This window comes from Sparus aurata, chromosome 14, assembly GCF_900880675.1.
Source record: "Sparus aurata chromosome 14, fSpaAur1.1, whole genome shotgun sequence".
Classification (NCBI taxonomy): Eukaryota; Metazoa; Chordata; class Actinopteri; order Spariformes; family Sparidae; genus Sparus; species Sparus aurata.
Genome location: NC_044200.1, coordinates 11,116,846 through 11,126,033, shown reverse-complemented (window position 1 = coordinate 11,126,033; position 9,188 = coordinate 11,116,846). Strand labels below are relative to the sequence as shown.

Below are 9,188 nucleotides of genomic sequence, written 5' to 3'. Positions count from 1 at the left end.
TGAGCTTCTTCTGTTGAGTTACCACCACATTAACATGGAGGCACGCAGGCCTCAGTGGCTGCAGGCTGCCTGTGAGCACGCAGCCCTACTTCTCTTTTTCTTTCCTTTTTTTTTTTTGCTCAAGATTAACATTTCATCTGATCTCTCCTGACAGATGATTTTCTTTTCAGAGGCCCCCTGAAGGATAACCAACTACAAAAAAAAAGAAAAGACAGAAAGACAGAAAAAGAAAGAAAGACAGAAACAGACAGTCACTTTCGCTTTTTCGGGATTTTTCGCACCAGTTGCTCGCAGGAGCTGACGTTTTTTTTCTTTCTCATTTGGACTTTTGTAAAAACTCTGTGTGTGGGTGCAGCTCGGCGGGATTTAAAGAGCAGACTGGAGCGAGCAGCGACGACCGAGCCAAGAGTAGATGTGCGATTATGTCTTGAAGGGAGGGGCCTGAACTGGTATTCAGTTCGGTTTTTCATCACTGGAGTGTAAGTGGAGGACCCGACTGCAGCCTGGCTCCCCTCTCCTCTTCCTCACTCTCGACTCGACAGCTCTACTTTGTCGCCGGTAAGATCCACAGGTAAGCGCGCAAAAACACGTGACCCGCCCCTGCGTGGGGAACGATCTCACATGGAGGGATTTGGATGAATAAGTACCATGCTTTTTTTTTCTTTTTTTTTTTTAAATGTGTTCATGTGGCGATGGGAGATGATCCGTGCGCATGGGCTGCTGCCGACGCTGGTACTTTTTCAGGATACGTTGGCTCCGAGCCGCTCCCCTCCTTTGTTGCGCTTTTCTTTTCTTTTTTCTTTTGGCCGCCGCCGCCGATCGCAAAAGTAAACTCGCGATTGTGAGCCGTGAAAAACTTTTCTATGGAGGCCGAGGATTGAGGCTGTCACGTAAATGTTTAGTTAACCGCGGGACAAACACAAAGAGAGAGAGAGAGAGAGGAAAAAAAAAAAAAAAAAAAAGTCCAGTCCTGCAATTACGCGCACAGTCCTGCAGGGGCGAGGGGTGCAACCAGAACCAGAAACCACTCAGAGCTGGGGGGATTTATCGTTGACATCACTTTCTTTTTCTTTCCTTTTTCTTTTTTTTGTGTCTGTCAAATTATTATTTTTTTAAATCATTGCAACCTCCAAACCCTGAAGGAGAGCTGTGTTCTTGAACCGTGCAACCTGTTAGAATCTGACATGTGGTAGGTGTGCAAAAAAGTTGGCTATGAGCGAAGAACGGGCCCCCATATGGCCACCGGCGCTCCACATGCTCCTTCTAAAGATCAGGTTCGAACGTAAGATCCTGCTGAGATTCCAGACGGCAACTGATGGAAGCACTTAAAGGTGCATTATGTAGTTTTGGGGAAGAAAGAGAAAGCTCTTCAGCGACTGATTATTTTTTTTAGTGTGCCAAAACAAACAAACTTTTTTGTTTTCATGACTGAATAGACTGAATGTAAAACCTTGAACGTCAACGCAGTTTTCTACTGATGCACTTTGCTTATGTGTGGCGGACCCTGCCACCTTTCTAGCTTCAAACATTGTTCTGGGGACCTTATTTTCCTCTGAACACAGCTTGTTTATTCAGTTATGGGGAAAAAAAACTACTTTGTGTTATTCCATCATTAATACTGTAAATATCAGAATTCTGTGATTGGATGTCTTCCCCCAAAAACTACATACTGCCCCTTTAAACCACATCCAAATCCTTCACGTCGTATCGAGGTATCACGTTCTTTGCAATTCCGCCACCCCGGAGGCGAGCGGCTCTCCTCCGCTCTCATTGTACTTGAGTTGGGCAGCGAGTCTTTCGATATCAGCTTTATTACACAGTAATATCTGTGAAATAGACGCATGGAAAATGGGAGCGAGTGGAGGGAGGGTGCCTCAGAAGGTAGATCTGTAGGTTCTCCTTTTCTTTTCTGAATGCTTTCGGGGGCCAGAGACGGCACAGTAATTGCCCATGAAACTGTATCTGATAAGTTGTGCAGTGTTTGGAAAACACGTGGAGAATGTCCTCCATTCCTTATAAGGCGCAGGCCCGACCTGGTGACAGGTGATTGGAATAGTCTCTGGAATGCGGTGCAAACAGTGGGCCCAAACAGTTTTTGTCTGATGGGACACTGTCAGGCCCTGTCAGATGGACCACAGTACACCCTCATGGACACCAGCTGATATGTTTATGATGTGGTCATCTGGATTGATTTTAAACAAGATGCTATTTAACATTATATTTCATTATTATTATTATTACATTTAAATTCGAGTCTGTTACGATTCCTCCATACGTGAAATCAAAAGGTTTAGGTTGGTTCACATTCATACAGTGAACATTAAGGTGGCAAACCTGGATATTTCAACCATTTATCCATTACTGTTAGCTACCATCTCAACTGTTTATCCATTAGTTTTGATCTAAATACCTTATTTCAAATTACTTTTAACTCTCAACTGTCTCTATTACTGGCTAACTAGCCTGTTCCAACTATTTATCCATTACTTTCAGCTACATTTCAACTATTTATCCATTAGTTTAAGCAAGTTTTCCTATTTAGCTTTCAACTGTATTCATTACAGAGCTAACTAGCTATCTAGAAAGTTAGCCTATTATATTAATATAGCATATTAATACTGCGCTTTTAGTTGTTAAAACATTTTTTCCACTACTTCCAGCTTTTCAACATTTTACCAATCCCTTTCAGTTAACCATTTCAACCATTTATCCTTTACCTCTGGCTAACCACTTAAAATAAGTTCACCCAAAAATGATAACTCACTTCTTTATCTACTCACCATCATGTGGATGGAAAATAGGGTGAAGTTTTGTAGTCCACCAAACATTTCTGGAGCTTCACAATAAAGGGGTGTAACATTCACATGAACAAACGAAGTAGATGGCAACTTGTCCGTTGAACTCCAAGTCTCCGGAAGCCCTTACACCCCAAATTAATTTGAAAATAAATTATTTACACCCTTGACGAACGGACGGTTGAGCTTGTGCACCCGCTTCAGACGGGCTGAGCGCTAATGCTTTTTGCACAGCAGCTACATTAAAGATTTTGGCTTTGAAATGGGTGTAGATAACATTTTTTCAAGTCAATTTAGGATTTTAGGGCTTCCGTAGACTTGGACTAAGCCAGATGAGCTTTATGGAGCAATTTTTCAAAACAAGTCCCCGTCTACTTCAGTGTGTCAAGGGAATGCTGCAGCGCTGTATAGCTGTAAAGCTCCTGACTTGTTTTGTGGACTACAGAGTTTCACCTCACTTTCCATCTGCATAAGGTGAGTAAAACATTTAATTTCTGGGTGAACTTATCCTTTTACCATTGGTTTTAGTTATTGGAACTTACTCTAAGCAGTCTAGTTAATCTGTTTACCCACTATGTTTCGCAAATGAGCCTTTTTCAGATTACCTTTAGCTACGTATTTCAAATGTATCCATTAAGCTACTGAGTTAAGGCTACTACAGGCTACTACTAGCTCGCTTCAAGTGTTTATCCTTTACTTTTAGCCAAGTATTTCAACAGTTTCTCCATCACTTCTAGTTGTCTCAACCATGAACCACAACTTTTTCACCATTTAACCACTTCTTTTATCGAACTATTGCAATCATGTATCCTTTACTTTTGGCTAACTGGACTACTTAAATTGTTTATCCTAGATTTAGCTAGCTAACTTAACCATTCATGATTAACTTTTAGCTAGGTATTCATTACTTTTGGCTATTTCAGTCTTTCACAACTTTTAAATTTTCTGTCATTCATACTTAAGCTAACTATTTCAGTAATTTATTCATCGCTTTTAGCTGTTCAAACCTCTCACTTGCTAACTACAGCCTAGCCTACTTTTCACACCCTCTCAATGGCACCGTGTTCATGAGTTACAGCTGAGTCAACATGTTTCTAATCAATTATCATTTTCTATTTTGTCAAATTGGGCTACTCTATCTTTCAAACTACCCCACAGCAGCTGTAGCAGTGTTCCCTGGGATAGAAGCAACCTAGGAGTTTCTTCACATGCATGTACACTTTGCCACAGCTATTTTTGGGCTAAAACACACACGGAAAAAACTTCAGGCTTTTCACTGAAACGCATGTAGTGCTTTGTAGTGTACTTAGAAGGGGATTTTATAATTGGCACGATATGATATGGGTGCACAAGAATCTGGAGGTAATTGCACAGAGTGATAACAGGGGTTTGGCAGTGTGGGGCGAGAGCCAGGGCCAGGGTTAGGGCTGGGCGGGCAGGATGTAGGGAACACTGCCATGCATTTCCGGAGTCTGGCTCTGGACTGCACAGTGTGGTGAAAGCTTCTAGTTACTGTACGCTGGCTCCCTCTCCCTCTCTCCCTCCCTTCTCTCATGCACTTGATCAAAGTTAAATGTTGGAGCAGGTAATTATTTTCCCCTCGCTCTCATCATGATCAACATGTGTTGAAGCACGTATGTGTCCATGTACCGCTATGAGTTAACATTCGTGCAGAATATGTGGGTGCTTTGTTATAGTTTGATCCTAGATACTCATAATCCAGCGCGGTATCAAGTTCCAAAGCAAGAATCCAGAGTTTCCTTGCAAGGCAATAGTTTCTTACCACCGCTGAGCGAAGGCAGCCAACCAAGTGGCAAACTGAATTTGAATAGAATGGAAAATTGGCAGGGGCAATATTTTTAACACAAATGATCAGATCATTCTGTTCTCTTTTAATAGATGTTTACCTATACTGTGTTCAGTGTTACGGCTTTCCAAATGTGGTTACGTTTCCACTGATTGCATGCTGACATGTCCGTCCAAACATACATTGTTTCTGCACAGCAGGTGCCAGAGCTATTTTCTGGTTTCTTCTCTGAACGGATCACTGAAACTATGTCGAGCAGGTTTCCTGTGTTCTACTCTTTTTGCCACATGGTTTAATTTGTGAGTTTGAGATATCGATGCCACCAACCACAAGCGAAACGAGCGCTTTTCTCTGTCATTAACGGCGTCCTTGTCATCAGTGTTCACCAGTTGCCTCAACTAAAGTAACTTTAGGTTTTAGGTTTGTGTCTTCTGGACAACAGCAGGAGTAGGATAGGGTTCAGCTCATTCCAAGTGATTGTGATTGACGTGCAGCCAGCGGCTCATGGGACTCGGGCCCTGGAGCGGAGCCCCACAGCGTAGTCGTTCTGTTCCCCCTCGCCTTTGAATTCGATAGCATGTAATTTGAATGTGCTGCATCCAGAACCGCACACTAAGTTGTATAATATGGTGAGCTTGCATGGACGGGTAGTTGGAAAGAATTCTTAACTCTTTCACCGGGTAACGACGGTCAGCGAGCGCTAGGCAGGAACTGGTTGTGCTGCTTAATTGCTTGTGAAGTCGTACGAGGGCATGAAACCTTAGATGATGTTTGTTTCGGTCATGGAAAACATGCAGTCAGACTTTCTTCAGGTATCTGTGATATAAAGTCAGGATTCCTCTCCCAGCCGAGCTGACTTGGAAAAGTTCTGTAGGGGAGTATCCACAGTGTTCTTGGATGTTCTGGCATTTGTTCTCAGCTCAGTTAGATGCTGGTTTGTCTCTTGGGTGATGGAGAATGCTTGCTGTCATCCCCCCTCCTTCTAGTTGACCCATGCCCCCCGCCATTGGCAGATACACCACCAAACTCAGTCTTTATAATCAAACTGCATTTACATAGCTATTTTTAAGCCACAGATCCGAGAACAGCGATCTTCCTCCCAGGATCTTCTTATCCTTTACTTGACTTCTTTGCAAACTATTCCCCAAACTTTGATTCTCCTGACTTGAAGCAGTCATGTGGGCATGAACGAACTGTGTTTGAATTCCTCTGGGCTTTAGTCACACTCTGATGAAGACGGTTTGTTAGATCAGCCTCTTGCTTGTGTCGTTCTCTGACTTTAAAGTGCTATCACTCAAGGCCAGATTGCCTAATAGGCAGCGTGGCATGTCGGTGTTGGCATATTGGCCCACCATCTGCCGGTTGCCAGATGCCAAGTTGGAGTTTCATAGCTATAAAGAAAAAAAATGATATTCTTTGCCCTCTAACTGATGATTTAATTCATAAGGCAGCCTTGCTTTATATCTTAAAAGGTAAAAATCTCCTCTCCGACTCACGTGATCTGCATTTCATGGGGTTTTTTTGTGGATGATTGATTGCACGAGAGTGAGGTCAGCGCTCCTCAGCAGCGCTTCTGATGTCATCCTACAAAGATGCATGTTCTCCCCTTCGTTCCCCAAAGCAGAGCTATTCGGAGAAGTGTACAATGCTTTTAAGAGGGACATTTAGCCTTTGGGCTTCTTCTCATCTGATAAAACAAGCACAGGAAATGTCTCTGTTAGCTGATTGGCCTTGTGTTTTCCTTCGGCGTCCTCCCACTGGGGCTCCAGACATGCACAGAGTGTCCCTGCGGCAGCGAGAGCCACCTTGCTCGTCGCTCACCTAACAGCTACATTAACTTTCCCTTTGCCCCTGTCCTTTTCTTTTACACCAATCTATTCTACCTTAGCCCATTTTCTCTCAAAAAAGAAATGATTACTATAACGTTCTTTCTCACTTCGCCCTGCCTCTTTTCTCCGCCAGCTTTCCATTATCCTCCCCCCCGTCCTCTCTTCACCTCCTCCTCCCTTCTCCTCTGAGCCTCTCGTCTTCCTCCCATAGTGTCCCGAAGCTAAACAAATATGGCTAATCAAGGGCCTGTCAAATCACCTTTTAAAAGTCCCATATTTTAGGGTAATGGGGAATTAAAGGAACGAGGAGGTAATAAGGTGATGTAAATCCCAGCGGCGTGTGTGAAAAATACCATTGAGTGTAAACACATGACCGGTGAGGTCATGTGTTTACACAGTTAGCAAGGTTAACCGCTCTATGAATCGCACAGGGGGAAACAGACGGGGCAGTGTGTAGGTCAGTTATAGGCCTGTTGGATTTATGCTCGTGGCTACGGAGGTGGTGTGTCTGCTGAAGTGTGTATGGCGAGTGTGAAGGACAGCCTGGAGAGTCCGTGTTGGACGCCTGCCATCATGGGAGTGAGAACTGGCGAGAGCGAGATCGGGCTCGTATGTGGTAATGATGGAAGTGAGGACTTACCTCATGCACATAAAACAATCACTGTGTCCTTACATGGGTATGCACATGAGTCAGACCTCTACTGTAATTGTTTCATTCTTTGGAAGGGCTTCAAAGTCGAGAGCATTTTTTATTCTAACTGAGTTCTCATCATATTAATATTTATTTAAAAGTCTTGGTGTGAAATCTTAGCAGAATACCATGTTCTCAGATGGTTTCACAACTTAGTGGTATTTTTTGGGTTTTGACTTATGGTTACTTTGGCCGTTCAGTCAGCCATTTATTTTCTTGATTAATCACTTAATTGTTTAGTCTGAACAGTGGGACAAGGTTATGTATTCAGAAGGGTTGTTTGGTCCAACGAACAGTCTGAAACACAAAGAAATTCAGTCTACTACAGTGAACAACTTCGAGGTGGTGGAAGAACTACATGTTAGCATTCTTTGCGTAGCATAAGTGAATTAAACATGCATTAACTAGGTTTTTTTGTGCCTTTGGGAGGCATTGGAAACAAGCCGCAAAACAACATTGACATATTATCACCATTTTAACTTAAAGCTCGTGTGATCGTTTAAGCTAACTTCCTGTCTGTTTTGCAGTTAGCGGTGCCATCCCTCCTCACCATATGAAAGGCAGCAGTAATCGACAGACGTAACAACAAACAGGAGGATCCGGCTCTCTTGTGCGTTTAACAAGCAGACAGGACCGCCTTTTTATGGAGTTCTCCGTCTTTATTGTCCTGCATATATCTCTGAAGCACAATACAGACACATTTTGCTTCTATTCTTTCACTCTCTGTCTATAATTGTAGTTAATTTTCAAACTATTTCGACTCAAATTCTTACATATCGTCCCTTTCAAGGTCCATATTATCAAAACACAAACCACTCAGGAGTCACTGTAGGATAATGTGAGATGAGGGGTGTTTAGTTGGGTGCAATCTGCAACGTCACCCTTAGATGGCACTAAATTCTACGCCACTGAACCCACTAAACACTACCAAAAACACAAAGCTCAAAGATGCTAAAATGTTCTGTAGAACTGATGGGAACTGCAGAGTCGAGTCACTATGAGCAACACCTTTCAGAAACCAGACATTACCTGCTCCACTGTTGATATAAAAATATGGGTATAGCTTTAAGCCATTCATTGATAATTTGTTAATAATTTTTTTCACTTGTCGCTATAACTTACCGTCAAACGATCAGAGATGGAGAAAGGAAGCTGGCGAGCGGGACTAAACATAATTGCAATAAAATGCAAAAATATTACCGCCGGATACACGTAGATGGTTTTGTAGGTGTCCCACACTACCCAAGTTATTTGTACTGTATTAATTGAGAGACCCCTAGTGGCAGAAATGACACACTGTGCGTTTAATCAACTCGCTTCATCACTAAATAAAATTTAATTTGTTCATAATGTCTCTCAAAGCTCTCTCCGTCGGGTATCTTAAGTCAGACTTTGCACATGTGTTCTCATAGCGAGGCACGTTGTTTGAAATGGTCCACATCCATCTTTCCCACCCGGATAAGCCAGTCAGGCAGCAGCACAGTCAGAGGTCTGCGTCGGGGGGTTGCAGTCGGGAGCAGTGGTAATTGTTTAAGAGTGCATTTATAGAGTGTACTCTTTGTGCCTCCTAATCAGAAGCATACTCGGGCATTTACATATGAGCCTCCGAGGATTGCTCAGGAATGCATTACGAGCGAGACAGGAGGACGGGAGGGCCAGAAAGTCGGTTCTAGTGGGCCATTTCTTTCCACTTCACATGTCACTGCCCTGTTGAGAGGGGGTAAGATAAGTGATTAAGGCTCAAGATCAAAAGCACAGAACGGCCGACGCAGTGTGATACACCGGGGAGCAAATGTAGCGGGCGCGTCTACAGTTGTGCTTTCTTTAATTTTTAAGACATTGATACCAACGATTTCTCACAAAAAAGAAGAAATCCAATGCCCTCATCACCGTCTGCCTATCTGAGACCTTTATAGATTAGATCTGGGGTTTTTTTGTGGATCCATTTCAGCGCGCGTCAGGTAATTTGTCAATTTTTTCTCCCTGTACTTTTACTCGGGTCTGGCGAGGGGACAAGGAGAACAAAAATATGGCTTCAGAAAACCATTTTAATCAGACGGTGCTCC

General features: G+C 43.1%; 1 protein-coding gene across 11 annotated transcripts in view; it reads left to right on the top strand.

Moving 5' to 3' along the window:
• The first annotated feature begins 282 nt into the window (after positions 1 to 282).
• Positions 283 to 9,188, top strand: part of cald1a (caldesmon 1a) — a 63,542-nt gene continuing 54,636 nt past the window's right edge. For 2 of the 11 annotated variants that reach the window (XM_030439711.1, XM_030439712.1), the window contains exon 1: positions 285 to 571. The gene's annotated coding sequence lies outside the window, so the exon portion shown is untranslated. Of the gene's footprint in view, positions 572 to 9,188 lie in introns of all 11 variants that reach the window. The other 9 variants (XR_003986686.1, XM_030439707.1, XR_003986687.1 and 6 more) reach the window with 7 other exon arrangements.